Source organism: Pongo abelii, chromosome 11 (assembly GCF_028885655.2).
Source record: "Pongo abelii isolate AG06213 chromosome 11, NHGRI_mPonAbe1-v2.0_pri, whole genome shotgun sequence".
Taxonomy (NCBI): Eukaryota; Metazoa; Chordata; class Mammalia; order Primates; family Hominidae; genus Pongo; species Pongo abelii.
Window position 1 is genome coordinate 41,715,168 of NC_071996.2, and position 22,325 is coordinate 41,737,492.

The following is a 22,325-nucleotide window of genomic DNA, read 5'->3' on the forward strand; positions in this document are numbered from 1 at the left end:
TCCTTGCACTGTTCACAGTGATACCTGGGTAAACTGTTGTGGTCATTGATTAGAAGATGGAACTATTACCAGAAGAATATTGGATGTGGAAATAGGTATGCTGGAACAAAAAGAGCATGAATGGTTACAAAGCCCAGGTGGTAGTTATAGGTCACATCAGTTTACATATATGTATTTTACTGACATGAACCCAGTTCCTATAACTTTGCCTGGCAAAAAGAGTTGGAAAGAAGGAAGCTTCTACAAAAAGAATTGAAGGTGCTTCCCTGAATTTTACGGTAACAAATGGAAATGAAGCATGATTCAATACAACATGTGGTTGGTAGTTCTTACCCTGGCTAGTTCTTGGTAATAGAGATTGGTTCTGTGCTCTGCCCCTCTAGTTCTTGGTAATAGAGATTGGTTCTGTGCTCTGCCCCTCTCTGTGAGTTCCCTTAGGTAGTCATTCCAGATCAACATGCTCATTTATAATGCTGTGGATAATAATGCTTGCTTTCACCAAGCCCTTGTAGAAGACGAATGTTTACTGTGTGTTTAAGATTAGAAGGTAAAAGGTGGTGTGCAATCAGAAATGGTGTGTTGAAAGATTATTAATGATGCTCAAAGCTAAGAGGAGAGGGATAGGCAATTCTCTTTAGGGCTCAATAGCGTTTAATGCCAGGCAGGAACACCCTTATTTTTAGATATACATTTCCCTGTTCATTGAAGACAGGATTCATAAGGAAAAACAATATTTTGACATGTAATAGGATTACAATTTTTTAGAAATTAGGTTAAAATCGTCAAGAAAAAGAAACATCTGAATAAAGGTCAGATGCAGAGGCTCACACCTATGATCCAAGCAATTTGGGAGGCTGAGGCGGGAGGATCTCTTGAGCCCAGGGGTTCAAGACCAGCCTGGGCAATATGGCAGAACCCCATCTCTACAAAAATATATAAAAATCAGCCAGGGATGTTGGTGCATGCCTGTAGTACCAACTACTGGGGAGGCTGAAATAAGAGAATTGATTGAATCTGGGCTGCAGTGAGCTCTGAGGCACTGTACTCCAGCCTGGACCACACAGTGAGACCCTGTCTCAAAAAAAAAAAAAAGAAAGAAAGAAACATATTCATTGAGTAATAAAAAGTTGTCTGTGTGATCATTAAAAAAGTATTTTAGTTAAAATATGCATAACACATTTGAGTTATAAATAAATTATGTATATATGTTATACACACACAGAAATTTACTTATTTCCATAAGAAAGAAGTATGCCAATTAGGTAACGTTACCTTTTTTCCCCATCCCCTGTTTTCCTAAATCATTTTTGTACAGATTCTTGGCTAATCAGTGTCCCTAAATCATTCTTATTGAATCTAAGTGGAATTATAACTATGTAATTCCATGTAGCTTCACCTGTTTCAACCCTAGTTCATATTGCTGCACTGAGAGAACCAAGTCTGGCAAAAATCAGGGCTCACACTCTGGCTGCCATGTAAGAAGGCTCAGGATTTCAGACATCCAGGATGCTGCTATTTAAAATGCTCACTTTGGTATCTTCAGGGCTTTGGAGGACTGTACTTGTCCAGCCTTCAGAGAACAGAATAGACTTAATCGCAATCTAAGAGAGAAGCAACAGATCTGCCTTATTCCAAAGCTCTCAAACACAGATGATCAATTTTACACATTCCTATGAAACCCTGGAACCCCATTCTCTTTGCTTCTCTTTTTCACTGTCCACGTTCCCACCCATATCTTGCTCTGGTTAGTCACAATCAGAATCTTCACAACCACAATCAGAATCTTCTCACAGCCCTACCTGCATCACCTGCTTGTCTCTGCCATTACAATATAAGGTATGGTTTGATTTTCTTATGTACTGTGTTTGGTGCCCATGCAGTCCTTCATGAGTACCAGCTGATTTTCTTCTGTGTGTGTATAAACGATATCATGTTCTTTTAATTCAAATAATAAAAAGATATATAATCAGCACTGTATCTTTGAGTCACAAGGTTTAACATAGACTTATCTGAATTATTCTACATCCTTGTGACTTGGGAGGGGGACATGTTTATTACTTTTTCTTTTACAGCTTGAAAATATTCTTTTCAAGTGTTCATTTTGTCCTGTGCAGCAATCTCTAATTCACTCCATACCCAAAGTTGACTAGAATAGTTTAATCTATCATGATTAATATCAAGGATTCTATAATTAAAACACCTCATTTTGATGGGTGGTTTCCTCACTTCCTATCTGTGACACTGGGCAAGTTACTTAACCTCTCTAAGCTTATCTGAGCCTATTTTATAGCATGCACCAAAAAGCTATTACATTATGGCCGTTGTTTTCACTCTAGCTCAGCATAGCTCTGAAGACTGTTAAACATTTCACTTTTTATAATACCGTTTCTTAGACTTTATTTGAATATAAATAGTTTATACCTTCATTAGAAACATTGTTAGGTCACTTTATCAGTCTGCTTGGGCTGCCATTAAAAACGTACCATAGACTAGGTGGATTAAACAACAGAACTTTATTTCCTTACAGTTCTGGAGGCTGGAAGTCCAAGATTAGGATGTCAGCAGGATTGATTTATTCTCATGCCTCCCTCCTTAGCATGTAAAGACTGTCTTTTTGTGGAGTCTTCATGTGGTCTTTCCTGTGTGTGTCTGTGCCTTAATCTGCTCTTGTTATATGAAGACCAGCCATATTAGAATAAGGCCGGTTCTAATTACCACATTTAAGTGTAAATTACCTCTTTTAGGGCCCTGTCTCCAAATACAGTCATATTCTGAGGTATTGGGGGTTAGGACTTCAACATATGAATTTTAGGGGGACACAATTTAGCCCAAAACAATCAGTATCTCTGAAATGTCTAAATTCCGGAATTTAAGATTTTTTTTCATTGAACAGAAACAAAATAAAACTAAACATCAATGACAAAGAGAGGCAGAGAGAATAACTACTAATGTAAATGTAATTTTTTTTCTGCATTGGCTTCCCTTTTCTCTTCTTTTCAGTGAAGTCAATGAAGCCGTTGCCGTACATTTACTTTTATTATACCACAGAAAACCTTCCCTTTGAAGCCCAGAACTTATATCAAGGCTAGTTTAACTTGAATATGACTAATTTACCATGTCTCTTAACAGTAGCTTTTACAATCTGGCACCTGACCCAGAACCTATTTCCGGAAGATTTTAACCTATGTGTAAACAGCACATAACAGACACTTTCTCTAAGGCCTATGAAGGAATATATAAATTGTTCTATATTAATAATGATGATGATAATAGCAAATCCTTCTATAGTGCTTTCTACATGCCAGTCACTATTCTAAGCACTTCACAGGTATTTGCTCTTTATTCCTTTTGTGGGCTTTAAAGTTCCTATTGTTGAGAAATGCAACATTAATTTTTGTACTGTCAAGAGATTCCAGGAAGAGAAATTTTAAAATGCTGTGGCTTTTGTTGAATATATGACCAACCTCCTATCAACTTAAGAATATCTTGAGGAAAAATGTGAGGTTTTATAATTTATTCATGAGTTTTTAGTCATTTTTAATTGGAGACAATGAAGCAGTTATACCAAATGAAAGGCCTACAAATTAAATTTACATTTTTCTAGACATTATACTATATATGCTTATCAAGTGCTAAACTTTTTATATTGTCTGCAGTAAAATGCTTAGAGAGAGGAGGGTGATAGTGCTAAAATTGGTTGAAAATCTGACACATATTAGACATTGAGGTAATAGACTTGTCCAAGGTCACAGAACTAAAACATGGTGGAGCTCCCTAATTCCATGCTACAATTTTAAGCTATTGATAATATCCCGCAAGTTGTTTTATTACATATAAATCCAAGCGGAGACATTTAGAGAAACTGATTAAAAGAGAAACGGTTGAGCTTAATCAAACAGTACTGTTGAAGGGCTGTTTTATTTTATTTGCAGAACATTTTATGTTAGCCACTATCCTGTTATAAGGACTTGTTCATTGTGAGTGTGCGGTACTATAATAATTGGTTATAAAGAAGAATGTAGAATAGCAGGTGTACAATAGAAATTGCTCTTTGTAGTTTAAATACACTTCTAAGAGCTACCATATATTTCATTCTTATTCCGTGATAGGTACAAGGATAGAACTTTACTTACTTAGACTTCTTAAATCTTATGCAAATAAATACTTTTAAAACCAATTTTCAGGCTGGACGCAGTGGCTCACGCCTGTAATCCCAGCACTTTGGGAGACCTAGGTGGGAGGATCATCTGAGGTCAGGTGTTCAAGACCAGCCTGGCCAACATGGTAAAACCTTATCTCTACTAAAAATACAAAAATTAGCTGGGTGTGTTGGCATGCACCTGTAATCCCAGCTACTTGGGAGGCTGAGGCAGAAGAATTGCTTGAACCTGGGAGGCATAGGTTGCAGTGAGCCAAGATTGTGCCACTGCACTCCAGCCTGCACAACTGAGTGAGACTCTCACTCAAAAACAGAAACAAAAACCAAAGCAAACAAGCAAAAAACAATTTTCTATGTCTATGTTGGATAAATTTAAATTTATTTACTTTCATATCAAAACAAACACCTTAATTCGGGACTAATGTAATAGTTTGTAATTGATTTTAACCTCCTCCAAAAGATACTATAAGAATAACTCATATATTAATCACCCTAAAATATAAAATGTGGTGTCATTTTCCAGTTTTTAAGATTTCATAGTCCTAGGAATTCGAGTCCAGGCAGCACTGAATCCCTCTTAACCTTATCCACTTATCTTTCATGCCTTGGGGCCCACTGTTTCACTTGGTTTCAAAAAAATAACCTGGCTCAGCATATTATTGTAGATTCCCTAGAGAAATCCATCTGCTCTTTCCTCTCTTTTTTCTCACATGATTGTCTTGCCTCACAGACCCTTCCATCATCTTCCAAGTGAGGAAACCTATTGAGGTATCAAGGGCCAACTTCAATGAAAACTTCCCTGACTTCCTCTGAATGGATTTGAGCTCCTCTTCTAAATTCCTCTAGCTCTTAGTTGTTATATGCTAATAATATTGATCACATACTAAAGCATCTCATTACATTTCAGTGCAGAAATAATCCTGCTTATTATCATATAGATCTTATCATATAGATCTATAGATCATTAAGTACTGTGTCTGTCACACAAAGGCAATTTTTGATAAATATTTCTGGGGAAAAGGCAATCAGGAAATGGGAAGTAATAAAAGAATGCCATTTGGTGCTCTGTCCTTCCTCTTATTTCTAAAATAAAATACATAAAAATTTGGTTTTTGCTAACATAACCATCTGAAGTGATATGACAGGCCTTTGGCTAACTATCTAATGATATACTAGCAATTCACAAAAATTTGGGGAAAATGAACATATATTCACTAATTCACAAGTAGTCACACATGCTAGATTCGAAGACGAAGAATTGAGTAAAAAATGGACCCTATTTTAATTATGTTACAGCCTACTGGTAAATAAATAATCCCAGTATGGAGTGGTAAATCCCATAATAAATATCTACAGAGAGGTCTCTGGAAGCATAGGGAAGGACTGTCTGGGTTTGACAGGGGATATTAGAAAAAGTTTCAAAGAACACATGACATTTGTTCAAAATCTTGAAGGATGGAGATGAGTTTGCCAAGCAGAAAAGAATAAAATATTATTTTATCACTTGAGAAAGGGCCTGCCCATAGTTGGTAAACGCAGGATGTGATATTTGGAGAGAGAGGATATTATGGAGTGAGAAAGGAAGGGAGTAGCCATGTTGAGGAGGAATCAGAGAGCCATACTAACAAGTTTAACTTTTATTGCATGCAAGATGGAGAGCCATTAAAAGGTTTTAGGCAGGAAAGTGATGTGATCAGATTTACAGTATGCTGAAGAATAAATTAAGGTGATGAGCCAAAATCAGAGGCAGGGAGGTTAGGGGACTGCAGCAAAGCTTAAGGGAAAGGCAGTAGTAATAGGATGTGCAGGAAAAAGTAATGCAGATTGCAGAAACTTAAAATGGGTGAAAGAAAGAGAGGCAAAAGATTGATGGTGGCTTATAGTTTTTGATAAATAATAATGCCAAAAATCCAGATTTGGATTAAGAGGGAGATCTAGTGTGAGGAAGAAAGAAAATCAGTTAGCATTGCTGGTTTTTATCTGATTCTGTAAAATCAACAACTGTCCAGTAAGTAGTTATAAATATTTATCTGGCATGAGTTGAGACTCAGCTAAAGATATATATTCCAAAACCAATAGTTTAAGCGTGGAGGTAAAATCCTCCATGCATAGAGGCATATGAAATTGGCTATGGACATTTCTGAGAGAGAAAAGGTCTAAGTATAGAGTCCACAAAGAAGACTAAAAGGAAGGTTTTGAACTCAGATGAAAACTAAGGAAAAAATATTGTCATGAGAAAAAGACTGAAGACAGTTTTAAAGAGAATGTGCTATGGTTTGGATGTGGATTGCCCTCATCAAAATTCATATTGAAATTTGATTCCCAAAATGTCAGTGTTAGGAGGCAGGACCTAATGGGAGGTATTTGGTTCTTGTAGGTGGATCCCTCATGAATAGATTAATGCTGTCTCCCAGGAGTGAGTTCTTTCTTTCAAGGGAATGGATTAGTTTCCACAAGAGCAGGTTGTTAAGAAGAGTTTGCTTCATCTGTTTCTCTCTCTTGCTTTCTCTCTTTTCTTGCAATCTCTGCACATGCCTGCCCCTCTTCTGTTATCTTCCATGAGTGGAATCAGCCTGAGGACCTCAACAGATGCACCTGCCCAATCTTAAACTTTCCAGCAATCTGAATTGTGAGCCAAATATTTTTTTTAATAAATTATCCACCTTCAAGTATTATAGCAACAAAAAAAAGGTAAGCAACAAAAAATCAAGTGAGACAAAAAGTCTCCAGAGTTCTTGATACCGTGAAAGATACAAAGGAAGAATTAGGAAGATACAAAGGGAAGACAAGGGCTTCAAGGACAATTTTATAGGTGATATATACATCTAGACTCTCAACTGTGATTATGATTTTATGGGTATATGCATATGCTCAAACTAATCTAATTGTATACATACATTTAGTTTTATATGTTTAATATGTGAAGTTCTGAATATCAATCATACATTGATAAAGCTGCTTAAAAAATAAAAATCAAAAATAGAAGCATGCAACAAGTCAACTGGCACTTAGATAGTGTAATTCTGTGTGTCACTTAATCTTTATCACTTATTTTAAATTTAAAGTCATATTGTTGTCTGTATCTAGACCAAGAACTTTTCATAAGACGAGATGTACTATTACATCTTGTATATATAAATGTATATATAAAAATTCAGCAAAGAACATTTATCATGTGTCTATTTCCTATAGACTTCTGGACATTTGGAGATATTTTAGAAAAAATATAATAGTCACAAACTCTATTCAAAAGAAGTTATTATTCATTAAAGAAACTCTCCTATTTTTTCCATGTGGCATGGTAATTTAGTTTGTATCAAGAAGCTCTGATATAGGGTCCATTTACTTCATCAAGCATCTAACTAGCATCTAAAAATGGATGCTTTCTGTCCTTCACACTATCAAACTTATCTGTGGCAACCGTCAATCTTTCTAAGGTGGCTCCCAGGAGACTACAAATTGTCACACAAAGCAGAGCCCCAGAAGTCTTTGTGTGCTACTAACTGATCAGATTATGTTATTTATTCCTGTCATTCTCCATTTCTTTCACTGCTACTGACCATATAATAGGCTGCCAGACAGCTCTGCATTTATCACCCCTCCATCTATAAGAAAAAAGGATCATAATTTAGAGTAACTCATGTAACTGCTACGATGAATGTCACAGGGGTTTGCTTGACTCCGTTTTACTGATTCCAACATTCATATTGGTCTGAACCATGCCTCTATTCCTAGGAACTTTTCAGTGTATGTGCAGGATCTTCATATTTTCTTATGCAACACAAGCCAAGTCTCCACAATGTACATGAAAAATTATATCTCTATTGTTGTTATTTTTTGTGTTTACCTCAGTGCGCTATATAAATTTTTTTCATTAGAAGATAATTTTCTATTTTTTTAAGCTGAAGAAACTTCAAACTACAACTTGTGAAATGTTATTACTTCAGTGAAACTCATTTATTCTTATTATTCCACATTATTTTTTTTTGAGATGGAGTCTAGCTCTGGCACCAGGCTGGAGTGCAGTGGCATGATCTTGGCTCACTGCAACCTCCACCTCCTGGGTTCAAGTGATTCTCCTGCCTCAGCCTCACGAGTAGCTGGGATTACAGGTGCGCACCACCACACCCAGCTAATTTTTGTATTATTAGTAGAGATGGGGTTTCACCATGTTGTCCAGGATGGTCTCAATCTCTTGACATCGTGACCCACCTGCCTCATCCTCCAAAAGTGCTGGGATTATAGGCATGAGCCACGAGCCCAGCTGACATTATTTTTTATATCGTAATTGCTCTCCAGAGCTTTATACAAGGTATGTATAATTACCCACTATGTATACTTCTCCTGTTATAATTTTTATGGCCAACGTGATCAACATGTGCAAATTGCATGTACCAGTCTGATTCCTTAACTGCGATAATTGGATTCTCCATATAATTAATTACAGGTAGCAATGACATTTTGAGCACCTTATATGGGTGCTGGAGAGCTTTGTTTTGTTTTAGTTTTGTTTTCTAAATATGAAATAGCATTAAGAAAGTCTAAGTTCTTGGAGTCACACCAGATTATAGGGGTGCCTTTCAACAGTAAATAGCAATTTTCATTGTCACACCAACCACCTCAGGACAAGGAAATCCCCAGAGGAGATTCAATGTTTTTAACTTTACAAGCCAAGAAATTAAACATCTCTTTATTACTAAGTAATGTTCATTGGTGTTGGATTAGAATGTGATACAGTTTGAGTAGTATACACACTCTGGGGTATCATGAACAGTGACTGCCCAACTGCAAAAAAAAAAAAAAGAAAAAAAGAAAAAAGAAAAAAAAGGAGTTTAATCCATTCTACATGATCAGGTGATCAGGAATCAGACTCTGCATCTTAAAGCCAAAATATGCCTTCCAAATATGTGCATGTGCGTGTGTGTGCGTGTGCATGTGGGTGAGTGACTGAGTGTGTGAGCCACTTTTGAGCAAAGTGGCGGACTGGATGGTTGATCTACTTATCCACTTATAGCCACATTAATTATGCTTCAACCTCTTGTTTTGTTCATGTGTGCCAGGAAATGCAACGAGTCAATGTACTTACTGAGATTGCAGAAGAGACTGAACATTGTTCTAGGCTCTGAAGAGAAAGATGAAAAAGAAGAAAGGTGTGATTTACCTTGATAAAGAATGGTGACAATTTTATAGGGTTTTTGTGAAAAATTAAATGGCAGAATACATGTACAGCACTAATATCATGCCTACCAAATACCAGGCAGTTGATAATGACAGGAGCTGGTGTTATTAAGGAAAATGACATCGTAGAGGAGATAGACACAGATGTTGGTGTTTGCATACCAACCAAAAATAATATGCAGCTTGATACTGTGAAAACAGGCATGTAATATAGTTAGGAAATGGCATAGAAAAAGACCAACCACATGTATACATTGAGAATTCTTGATTTTTGTTGAGGGTACTGTGACAAATGTGAAAGATACTCATTTAATTCATTTTTAACTTGGAATTCAGAGTGCAATTTTGGCTAGGCTCATTTCTTGAAGTAATGGGAAAATACACACCCAGCTTGTAATGCCCTTTTGCCTCATTACTCATGTATCTTTATCCGTCTGGTAAATGTCAGACAGTAAAATAAAAAATACAGTTTGTTTGGTGTGTAAGATACAGCCAGGCATGATTCTGTGTGTCTGAGGGAGGCACTGCTGTTCTTCAGTTCGCTCTGTCCCCTTTTCACGCATTTTCAACAGGTGCAATTCCCAGTGCAGGTAATATTGGCTGTCCTTGTCTGAGGGTGGTCATGCAATCCCTTGACAGAAGTGAGATTAAGGAATATTTGACCTGCATGCCAGGAAACTGATGGTATTTCTGTCGACATACTCATCTTTTATGGGAGAACTTCAATTCCCCAATCAATGACTGTTCTTGTCTTATGCTTTTCATAACAAGAAAGGTTAGCAGAAAACGAGAGACCTGTGAGAGTTAGTCATTTTCACAGAATTCCTGTGATACAGTGGGTATAATAAAAGCAGATACAGATGCAATACTAATTGTTGTTTTCTGCATTTCAACAAAGATTGAATTACAGCATCCAGACAATGATAAATTACTTGGTTTCATCTTTAAATGTTTCTGTCTTTTGAAAGACTGAGATTTCTGGTTCTGTTTTTCAGAGCATACTTGAAAGGTGATTATTAAAGCTGCAGGCATTGCTAGATATTAGTAGTCTACTCAACTACTAGTCTGCAGATGTCCTTAGTATTATCCTACACAAAAATGAGATCAGTGAGCAATAGTAATTCTCTGGCTTAGAATTTGCAACATAGAGGCGACTTCTATACTTATTATTTTTGCCCAAATGAAACAAGTGGCCAAATAATTCATTGCAGTGTCTCTGGTCTTTTTCTTTCTACAGTGCTCCTGAGTATGTGACTACAGCTAGCACTGAGGCAAGTACAAACTCTAGGCATGAGGCTTTTGGTCTCACTCATAGCGAATTTGAGCACTGGCTTTTTTGTTGGGCTTCCATTCTTCTCTCAGCACAAGAATACCAACGTTCATAACCCAGGAAGGACCAACTTGTACTTGACAGAGCTAAGGTAAGGATACGTTTAGTCAATATAGTTCTCATATCTGCCAAATCAGTTAAAGTGTGTTCTGCAGATGAAACAACCAATCCATTGTCTTTTGTACTTGTCTACCATGAAAACTTTTGTCATGTCAGTTAATTATCTTGCACAGCATGCTGTGGCCCTGATGACATACTGGACCCAGACACTACTCAATATGTGAAGCAGTGACATATAATGCAATTGATTAAGAAGTATCTATATTGTGCTTAGCTTCTTGACAGACACTAGGAGGGTATGAGAAATATAAGACATGAATCTTGCCCCCAAAAAGTTTTTAATTTCATTAAGAACTCTGACCCTAATGAAGGAACTACAGACAATCCAGACTGCATTTTAAAAATGTGGTTCACACACTAGAGTTACACTGGATTAAAGTACTTTCAGAGTTGAAGGAATGAACAAATAATAGTCCATTGGGATAAAGTAATGATGTGAACAGATGAGCGCAGAAAATGAAGATTTGAAAGAATAAATAAGTACATCTTGATAGCAAAGATAGGGACCAATTATAGTGGTCTCTGAATGCTCTCCTGGGTCTTAGATTTAATACAGCACATAATCTGAGCCTGTGAAGACTTCTGAGCCAGAAAGTACAGTGTTCAGATTGGTGTGTAGTGGCCTTGAATATAGAGTATATTGTTGAAATGAGGAAAACTTCACTCCAGTTTATGTTTGAAATCAGATAAATCAGGTTTGACCTCTACCTACAAAAGGTAGCAATAAGTACTATCTCAGTCACAGTGATACTGAGGGAAAGGGTGCTTCGGACTCCCCTTGATTCACATAAAAATTTCTGAGTGGAGAGAACGGTTCTAGTCTTTAGTCCATGATGGTGATTCCCTACTCACTCTTATTCAAGTTTGTGTGGTCCTTTTAAAGTAGCCTGCTACATTCCTGTTCTTCGATGACATGCTCTTTCTCCATGGCTCCAACACCATGGCCTTTTTGTGTTCTGTCACCTTGGTGAAGATCTGTATTCTGTTATGGATCCTTTTGCCATTTGGGGCACTGTGTGGGAGGGGAGAACAGTTCAATTCACTCTAGAAAACTGTCAACACTGATCCCTCCATCACCTTGCTAAACGATGTCTCCACTATAGAGCCAGCTCTGCTTTCTTCACCCTAAGTATTGTCATTCCCCCATTAGCTTATTTCTTGCAGAAGTTTGGATATGGAGCAGTATTTCCTGGATTTCTCCACATTTCTGCCTATGGCCTTGCTTCACAGCAATCATTGCTAACCTAACAGCCCAGGATTGGAACAAAAGACTTTTAGGGCTGAACATAAAAACTACCTTCAATTAATACCCATTTTCAGTATCAAGCAGAATAGTGTAAAATTAACATCTCAATAATTACTCAGTCACAGGTGTTTAAGTGAGTTAATTCTTGTCAGCAGGATGCCCTGGATGAGGGGCTAGCAGGAAAGAAGAAAAGGAGTTTTAAAGACTGTGTCATATCCATATCCACAGGTGTCTGCTGAGACACCCGTCTAGGATGATGAGAAAGTGACTCTCTGAAACATAAATTGATGAGCTACAGTACTAGAAAGAGAGGGCCATATTGCAAGGCTGTAAAAGGTGTGGTCAAACTTTTCATCTTCTACATTAGATAATAAATATCCTTATTAGGAGATCTCATATAAAAAAGAGTTTGACATCCAATCTCCTTGTTATTTCACTTTCCTACTCTCCCCACAGCGATTCCTGCTGTGAGATTGTCAAACAAACATTCAAGACCTAGTGATGCACTTGTAGCCTGGAGCAGTAGAGAACAGTTTCTAACAATCTTTGCAGCTTCCATATGGGAGTTGCAACGATTAGTTTTTTTTTTCCTCCGACAAGCTGTATTTAGCATAGAAAAAAAAGTGGCACTGTGTTGAAATAGCTGAGAGGAGACAACTTGGGTAACAGGGAGAATGACATTAGGTTCGGGAGATGCAAGGAATGGAGATAATGTAAAAAATTGTAAGTATAACCAGCGTCAGTTGAGTTCAGATGTGGGGGTGGGAGGAATCAGGAAGTTACTAACCACATGATTGCAGAAAATAATCATAAGAAGTTCGGAATAGATACCTGGAAGGGTGTAAAGCGAACAAGAAAATATGGTTTTTCTACTTACCAAAATGTCTTGAATAGAATTATAAAATATACTTTTTGTTTTTGAGATGGGGTCTTGCCCTGTTGCCCGGGCTGGAGTGCAGTGGTGTGATCACAGCTTACTGCAGCATTGAACTCCTGGGCTCAAGTGATCCTCCCACCTCAGCTTCTCGAGTAGCTGGGACTACAGTCTCATGCCACCACACCTGGATAATTTTGTATTTTTAAAATTTTTGTAGATACAGGGTCTAGCTATGTTTCCCAGGCTGGTCTCGAACTTCTGTGCTCAAGCCATCCTCCTACCTTGGCCTCTCAAAGTGCTGGGATTACAGGTGTGAACCATCATGACTAGCCTAAATATACTTTATTTTTACCCGAGACCTACAAATGATAACTAATGAAAAATTAAACCATGATATAGAAACATAATATTTACTCTTTAATTAAGCTAATATACTTTAAATTCATACTATGTTTGTAAATGAGTCTTAATATACACCTGTGATAGTTATTATTTTCCTTTCTGTGGATAGCACTCAGCAGAAAGATAAACCTGGAAAGTGCTACCATGAGTATTCTGAAGCATCGCTCTACTGAGAGCCAGATTGGGAAAGTGGAGTATTCCAAGGGGAGATAGCCATTAGCACTCTTCACAAACATTCTAATTCTCCTTTTTCTGAGCTCATGTAGTGTTGTACTTCCCCACCCACTTTGAAGTTAGCTGTGGCCTTACTTTGACCAACAAAATATGAGCAGAAGTGCTAGAAGTTGCCTGCATCTCCCTCCAAGAAGCAGCATTTAATTGGCCCTGTGAGGCAATGTAGTGCTCTGTTCTCCCTACCCAGGTGATGGAAGTCTGTGTTAAGATGAAGCCTATGTCAACCTGGGTCTACAATGAGCAGAGGCCCATTGGCCCATATTGGATATATAATTAGAGTGAGAAGTAAATATTTTGTTTTTAGACAAGGTAAGATTTGGGGGTTATACTGCAGCATGAAATACTCCATCTTGATTTTCATAGGTGGTCTGCAAAATTTGCCTTCACGTTTGGCAGACCCAAAATCTATTTTTTGAAGAGGTAGAAATTTGAAATTGGAGCAAAATGAAAATGATATCAAAGCAAGGCAGGTCCAGAGTGTGTGGAGCAGTTCCAAGACAGCATCCTTGAAAGACCCAAACATCCCAATATGAACTCTCAGAGAAACAGAAGAGATTTACCAAATATTTTGGCTCACTTTTAATGTTAAAAGCATCAGTATTTGTGTTAGGCTTCAAATATATACATCATTTATTCTTCATGTATTATCTGCAAGTTAGACGCATTTCAGAGAAAAAAATAAGAACTTACTTTAACATTCTATTGGCCACACGACTTTTCTGAGAAGATTACATTGATTTGGGTATGGCATCAAGATGGTGAGACATACTGAGAAAGTATCTAGATGTTACTGAGTTTATCATCCCTCATAGAATCAAACAGAAAACTGAATTCTTATGTAACTTCTTTCAATTTTTTAATGAACTTTACTCTATGCAGTGAGAATTGTAATAAGAAAATTAGAAATATATTTCTCCCGGAATTGTGAGTCTCTGACTCTTTCATAAAACCCAAAATATATCAAGAGTAAGGTGACACTTTCTTGATCTTGGAACTTCAGAATGGGAAATTGAGATGCTTACAATTTAGATTGAATTGAATTTCAGAACGAAGTGAACTTCCTTTGGATGAACAATTCTCATTTAAAATGTTAAGCAGCCAATAAACATTCAAAAGGCAAGGAAGTTCTCACAGATTCGGTATTGCAATAGCTCTGCTATTTAAAGTAGAAACAAATCTCCATGAATAATGTTTGAAAGACTGAGAGGACAATCTCTAAACATGAAACCACACAGCTATTGTTTTAGATTTGAGATTCCTTAGAAATACTGAACAAATAGATGCCAGTCTCTGTGCCTAGTGAGTGGGGTCCAGCAAGACACGATATTTGACTTATGTTTATAATACCTAAAGCACTGGTGAACTAAAGAAAGTTCCACAAAACAGAATATATCCAGTGTTCCTGGAAAAAAAAATACCAACACGAAATCAAAACTAATACCAAATAAAAGCAAAACCATCCCAAGACAATCTTACTCGTTCTTTGAATAAGTTTAGGACTTGACTATTCAATTAAAATATCTGATCCAGGTTTCTTATGGCTCACTGCTACATTGCTTAGTTCCAAGCATATCTTATAGGAAGAGGCAGATGGATTATATATTTTTTAAATATGTGTAATGAACATGTAAAGGATGATGTTAAGACTAAAGAATGTCATGTATGTGTGGAGTGAGTGTACACTGGTGATTTTGGTCTTGGCTCATGGATTACATTTTTTATAGCTTAATAGGTAAGCATATTTGGACTAACAAAAGAAGATGCTTTAGTTTTATAGTAATTGATGTGCCATCTTTGGCTTTCTTTCCTGAGGGCCAGGGCCTGCATAGGACGACTGCACAGTGCAACTTGCGCACATATATCACAGCCTGCCACCTGTTATTTAATAGCTAGCACTGCTGACTCAATAACAGTAAGATTCTGTAAAATTGTTCCCCCCAGCCCTGGGTGTTCCCCATAGAGGTAATTGTCTAGAAAATAAATTTCCTGGACAAAGAACAAGAAGTTACAGACCTAGGAACATCTTTTAATGTCTCAGAAGTTAACTTTCAACTATGCTGATGTGTCTGGTTCCTCATTCTTTAGAGTTACTGTAAATTTTCAACATACGTAAGTGGATTTACATAATTTGTTTTCAATTAAAGGACTCTGAAATACCCACCGAGCATCTATAATGATTGCAGAGGCTACTATTACTTAGACTTTCATTTTTGTTTTCCTTTCCAGCAGGTTTGTCAGCATCCAAGTAATATATCAGATACAAGAAAAAAAAACACCATTGCAAAACCAATTTGCTAAGGGGCTTGTAAAATTCAGCTTTAAAAAGTTACTGAGGCATCAAAGTAAAGGACCAAAGAGCCAGATATTTTGATCAGTCTCTCAAGGTCAAACACATTACTAATTCATCAAATATTTCTTTCTGCTAAAGTTATTTGAAAAGCAAACAACCTGTTCTGTGCAGATGTTGCACTTAATAACCCTAATGCTTTAAGAAAAAAGGCAGTGAGAGAACAAACGGAATTTTCTACTGCTGTAAGGAATACCTTCCTTGGTTTGCAAAACACTTGCATCATTAATAAATATGTTGAATGCTTTTAATAATAAGACCTGAGAAATTTTGATTGTTGTAGTTTTAGCTGCTTATCTCTAATGTCAGTTATATGTGCTAACTTAGAGGACAAACCATTACAAATTAATTACAATTATAGACTCAATTGAACCCTCTTTCTGTCTAAGATATCCTGATTGTCTTTGTCTCGGAAATATAAGTTACCCAATGTATGCCTTTGTATAGACGAGTCCTGACTGATCTGGCCTCTAAAGTGGAAAAATAACTCAGCAATGAAGTCTGGACACCTATTACTACTTTTGCAGTAACAAGTTTCTCGGATCCTGGCCATGGGACTTCTCCACTTTGGCCTTACAAAACGTGGCCTTAGGAATTCAGGATGCAAACATCTCATTTGGTTCTAAAGTTTATCTTTTTCTCTTTAAATTTATTTAGAAATATTGTAAAACAGTTTTACACTCTACATGTAATAGAAAAACTGTTGTAGGTATTCTGCTTAAGAAATGACTTCCAAAGGGAAGTTAGCATAAATTATTGGGTAGATGACACCATTTTGCATGCCAAAATCGAAGGAGGCCTTAACTTGGGAAACAAACATCATGATCTGAGACAACAGTGGGCCACAAGTATTAATCTTCTGCAGCTTAATCTACTCGTATATTGATGTGGGCTTGCTCTACCACCAACCTACATAGACGAATTCCAGTTGTCTAATCAACAGGTTGAAAATATGCATGAGAATAAAGGGTAAGTATAGAAGCTTAAGGAAAGAAGAAGGAAAAAAAGGAGGAGAAGGAAGAACTAGCAGAAATAGCAGTAAAAGTAGTAGCAGTGGTGGTGGTGGTGGTGGTGGTGGTGATGGTGGTGTGAATGATCCCTCCTGATGTCTAGAAAGTATGAAAGTTACAAGCTATAGTAGAGCTCTTGTATCCCTAGTAGGAATAAGAGGAGCATTATTGCCTTTCTTATTCTAAGTGTTGTTGCAATCATATGAAGGTGGCACTGGGCTATGCCTGTAAGAACACTTGGCAAGTGAAAGTCACAAGGTCACCCATAAGTCATGACATGAAGTGTAGTTTTAGTGCAAAGTCCAACCCTATAAGAAAATTGAGAGAAACTAATCACTTAATAGGGCTGACTTCACTGAATTTTTTGAATCACAGTATAAGGCAAATGGATAAACTATTCCTCATGTTAGACTACACTAGAGAGTGGACCTTTTACAGTGATGCCCGTGACTAAATGGCAGATGCTTAGCAGATCCTCTCAATACCTTGGCTCTAGCCTAATGCAGTTAAAATCCACTTCTAAATCAGTTTTAGTGAGGTGAATCTATCTGGTAGTGTAGTCCCCCTGGAGCAGGTGTCAGGCGAGGATGCCAGCAGGTGGCTAGATGGGCATAGAGACAACAGGACTGGATTTGAAGTCAAGCAGATATTGATATTCAGTCTTCTCAGATTCAAACACCATGGAGCTCCAGTGTAACTGATTCCCTTCTGGTCAGGCTTTCCTTCAGGTAAAATCAAAGGAGGTGCCCAAAACAATTTTCTCACACAATTAGTTTTTGATCATGTATTAGTCTTGACTCTTGCTGCTAATAAAGACACACCCAAGACTGGGTAATTTATAAAGAAAAAGAAGTTTAATGGACTCACAGTTCCACATGGCTGGGGAGGCCTCAAAATCATGGCAGAAGGTGAAGGGGGAGCAAAGGTATATCTTACACAGGCTAGAGTGCATGTGCGGGGGAACTGCCCTTTATAAAATCATCAGATCTCATGAGACTTATTCATTATCATGAGAACAGGAGAAACCCACCCCCATGATTCATTTACCTCCCACTGGGTCCCTCCCATGACATGTGGGGATTATGGGAGCTACCATTCAAGATGAGATTTGGGTGGGGACACAGCTAAACCATATCAGATCACATGTAAAATAATATCATCAATGGTAGAACTGGAAAAAAATGTGCATATACTAAAAATATTGCTGATCATTTCCTTGTGTTATTCACCACTTCCCCCCCAAGAACAAGAAACGTGGACATGCTGATTGGAAGAGCCAGTGGGAGGGTAGGCAGTGCCCAGGGATTAGACACTAAACAAATATCTACCAACTCTGCTATATTAGTTAGGGTTCTCCAGAGGGACAGAACTAATAGGATACATGTGTATGTAATAGGGAGTTTATTAAGCAGAATTGGCTCACGTGATTACAAGGTAAACTCCCATGATAGGCTGTCTGCAAGCTGAGGAAGAAAGAAGCCAGTAGTGGCTCAGTCTAAGTCCAAAACCCTCAAAAGTAGGGAAACCGACAGTGCAGACTTTAGTCTGTGGCTGAAGGCCTGAGAGCCTCCGGCAAACCACTGGTGTAAGTCCAAGAGTCCAAAGGCTTAAGAACCTGGAACCTGATGTCCAAGGGCAGAAGGGACAGATGGAAGCATCCAACACAGGGAAAGACAAAAGCCAGAAGACTCAGCAAGCCAGCTTATCCCACCTTCTTCCTCCTACTTTGTTCTAGCTGCGCTGGCAGCCGATTGAATGGTGCCCACCCATATTGAGGGTGGGTTTTCCTCTCCCAGTCCACTGACTCAAATGTTAATTTCCTCTGGCAACACCCTCACAGACACACCCAGAGACAATAGTTTACCACCCACCTATGCATCCTTCAATCCAATCAATTGACACCTAATATTAACCATCACATCTGCCCACTAGAGAAATTGATCCCTCCAAACCATTGCTTCACAAAAACAGATATTTTTTCACTTAAATTCTGTGCAAAAAAAACCCCACAAAAAACAAAAACGAAAACAAAATCTTACTTTAAGCTGCTTTATTAGGTTATTGTCTGGAAATCAGTGCTTGCTTTTGTCTTTGTATGCAAGATCCTCAAGGGCATGGATTATGGATGCATCTTGTTTTGTATATCACCTGTCACCTTGACACATGAAAATAAGGACATACATTTTCAATGATGATAATAATAAAGCCACCTACACCCGGTGTGCAGAAATTTTGACTACATACTTTAAGCAGAATTCAGGGGAGCAGTTTCCAGATTGCTATGCCTGAAGTTTTACTGTGCAAAGGGTAAATATTCACAGGTGCGATGGAATTCAATACAAGGTAAATGATCATAATCCATTCGGCTTCAAATCTCTCTGGGTTTACTGTCTCTGATGAACCTGACAGAATCAAGAATTTGTGTGTATTGCAGACTTAATCTACATTCAGGGTTATCTTTCTTTGTGTCTGGCTAAGGCAGATATCTATTTTCAACAGACTCTGGCCAGCATTCCCCATTATTTCTTATAGCAGATTCCATTTACTGTCAGTGACATTTGAATGTAACATCTAGATAGGGGCTGCGGAAGTGTAATCCACATTATTCTAATGGCAGTCCTGAAACTGCAGAAGAGGAGTGTGATAAGTGTTACATTACGGAGAGGAGAGACAACAAGTACTGTGAGTGACACCGACAGGCATTCAGGCATTCTTCTTCTTAGTGTTCCTTCCCAAAAGGGGGGGTCTTGAGTCTTTTTGGTTTTTTGTTTTGAGATAGGGCCTTGCTCTGTAGCCCAGGCTGGAGTGCAGTGGCACGATCAGAGCTCACTGTAGCCTCAATCTCCTGAGCTCAATAGATCCTGCCTCTGCAGCCTCCCAAGTAGCTGAAACTACAGACACATGCACCACCATGTCCAGCTAATTTTTGTATTTTTTGCAGAAACAGCATTTCGCCATGTCACGCAGGCTGGTCTTCAACTCCTGGACTCAAGCTGTCCACGGGCCTCGGCCTCCCAAAGTGCTAGGATTACAGGCATGAGCCACTATGTCCGGCTTGGAGTTTTTAGTCTCATCAAACAAACTCACCCAAATGTCCCTTGGTGACAAAAAGTTTTCTGAACGATTAAGTAATCTTTGTTTCTCAAGCCTGACAAAATAAAAAGTTTTCTGTCTCTCTCTCTCTCTTTTGCACTGTTTCTCTTTAAGTCTTGTTAGAATACAGAACTGTAGACATTTAGACAGAGCCAGGGTCATTGTCTTGACTGGCCCACTGACCAAATTAGTAATTCTTAAACTAGGGTCCCTAGACCAGCACCACATGCATCTGTGGGCTTGTTAGAAATGCACATCCTTGGACCACTGAATCGGATATTTTGAGGGTGGGCTCAATAATCTGTGTTTTGAGAAGACCCCCAAGTAAACCTGATGCACAGTAATTTTTGAGAAGCACTGAATAAACTGTATACCATTAGCCTGTTTTTAAAAATCATCTGAGCCGTTCCTTTATTATGTAAGAGATGACCATTAAAATCTCACTCAGTTTTATCATATAATGATACATTTGGTGATAGCATAAAATTCTATTTTGATGGCTCAGTTTTTATGATTTCCTTTGATATAATTGTTTCCTTAAGAAGGTGCCAGTTTTGAAAAGGAAACTGTTCTGTTCCCTTTTGTACAGCACAAGCTAAGGATCTATGATGGAATGATAATTAATCTGTAAACTATAATTATGTTGTCAATTCTGGCTGTATGTGGAGCATACCTGATTCATCTGCTACTTGATGTCCTGCATGACCATCACCAGACACCAAGCAGCAGAACAAGACCATGGACCACAGAGTCCTGTAAATGTCCACCTCCTGAGCTGAGCCACCACCAGGAATGGTGTCAGTAAATGCATGAGCACCAGAGTATTTTGAATGAAAGAAAAAAAGTGAAATTCAGGGTATGACTCCCTACCCCACCCTACTAGCAGATCCCAAATGTTGTCATAATCCAGTGAAATATAACACCTCTACCAAGTTGTGAGGCACTGAGAAACCATTGCAGGTGACAGCCAACTGTCCGTTCCCAACTCTGAGCAGTTCTACCTGTCAGAATCTTCCCGTCTCAGTCCCCACCCAACTCTCTTCAGCCTCATGTTTACTCAAGCCTTTCTTCAGATTGACCACACTTCACTTCTGTCTCTACGAGGATTTGCCTTGTCACTAAAATTGTTATGTGACAATAGGGCCCCATATCCATTAGGTAACTGGCTTTGTCATCGCCTTCACTTCTAGTTACTTTCTTGGAATGCTAAATGAAACATACTTGCCTTAATAGTAACATCAGTTCCTACATATCTTCCTTGTGTGTGTTTGGTTGGCTGATTGTCACTTTCTACTCTGAATGTTGAATCAGATTGTCACTTTCTACTCTGAATGTTGAATCACCTTCTTGCTCTGCCCTCTACTTGCATTTTCTTGTCTACTTACCTGTCCACTTATCTTTTGACAGATAATCACTCTGCCTCCCCTTCTTTGGGCATCCCTGTCCTTCAGCTTGCCTGGATATGACTTCTAGCCTTGTGTGATCTTGGATATGTGTGCGTAGCCCAAAGTTATACCATTCAACAGACTCCAGTGTCATTAAAGGGATCTTGTTCCATTATGTATTTTTCTGCCTTTTCCCCTAAATTACCAAATTTTTGGCCTGTTAACATTTCTGTCTCTGTATACAGATCATAGTCCTTTAATGTACTTTATTACATGCAGAAGTTCTATTGATTTGGATTCAAGTCTTTCATATTTTGCATTGCTTTGCAATTCACTTGCTCTTTTATAGACCCATTTTGACAGTTCTCAAGAAGGCTGGTGAAACAAACCTGGCTATGATGTGGGCTGCAATTCTTTCTTTCTCTCCTTGAGAAATCTTTGTAGCAGTGTAGTCAAAGCTGCATGCAGAATTGTCTGACCAGCTGCTGTCTATGGATAGAGCCAAGGCACCAGGCTGACCTCATATCTAAGAAGCAGTTATTCAGAAGTTGTAGATGATTATCAAAGATGGAATTTATCTCTACCTAGGGCTAAAAGTTTAGGCAGTTCTGTACTGATTACTTTTTTCAGTCACATCAAACTCATCCTCATACAGAATAAAATGAAATAAGTTTTTCGTGTGCCTATCTTGTTTTGGGAAATGAAGAAATGAGAGTAAGTATCATCTTGTTTATGAAGAGCAAATACTATGATTAAAAATCAAGATTAAAAACCTCACGCTGTTCAGGACAACTGGATCACAAGGATATTTTGGTTCCAAGTATCACTGAATTTTATTCATCTCTCTAAGTAAACTTTATACCAATAATAATTAAGCCTTGGATTTGCTGAATGGATGTTGGAAAATAGTAAGGTAAAGAGAAGCCAGCAATCTCTTTTGAACT

The 22,325-nt window shown here is 38.0% G+C and overlaps 1 long non-coding RNA gene across 2 annotated transcripts in view; it reads left to right on the forward strand.

The window, feature by feature from the left end:
* The window catches only part of LOC134759590 (uncharacterized), a 146,123-nt gene extending 125,998 nt beyond the window's left edge, over positions 1-20,125 (forward strand). The window contains exons 5-8 of one of the 2 annotated variants that reach the window (XR_010135983.1): positions 6,732-6,850; positions 9,220-9,309; positions 10,575-10,758; positions 19,845-20,125. This is a non-coding gene — a long non-coding RNA (uncharacterized LOC134759590). The remainder of the gene's footprint in view (positions 1-6,731; positions 6,851-9,219; positions 9,310-10,574; positions 10,759-19,844) is intronic. The other variant, XR_010135984.1, reaches the window with a different exon arrangement.
* The last annotated feature ends 2,200 nt before the right edge of the window (positions 20,126-22,325 follow it).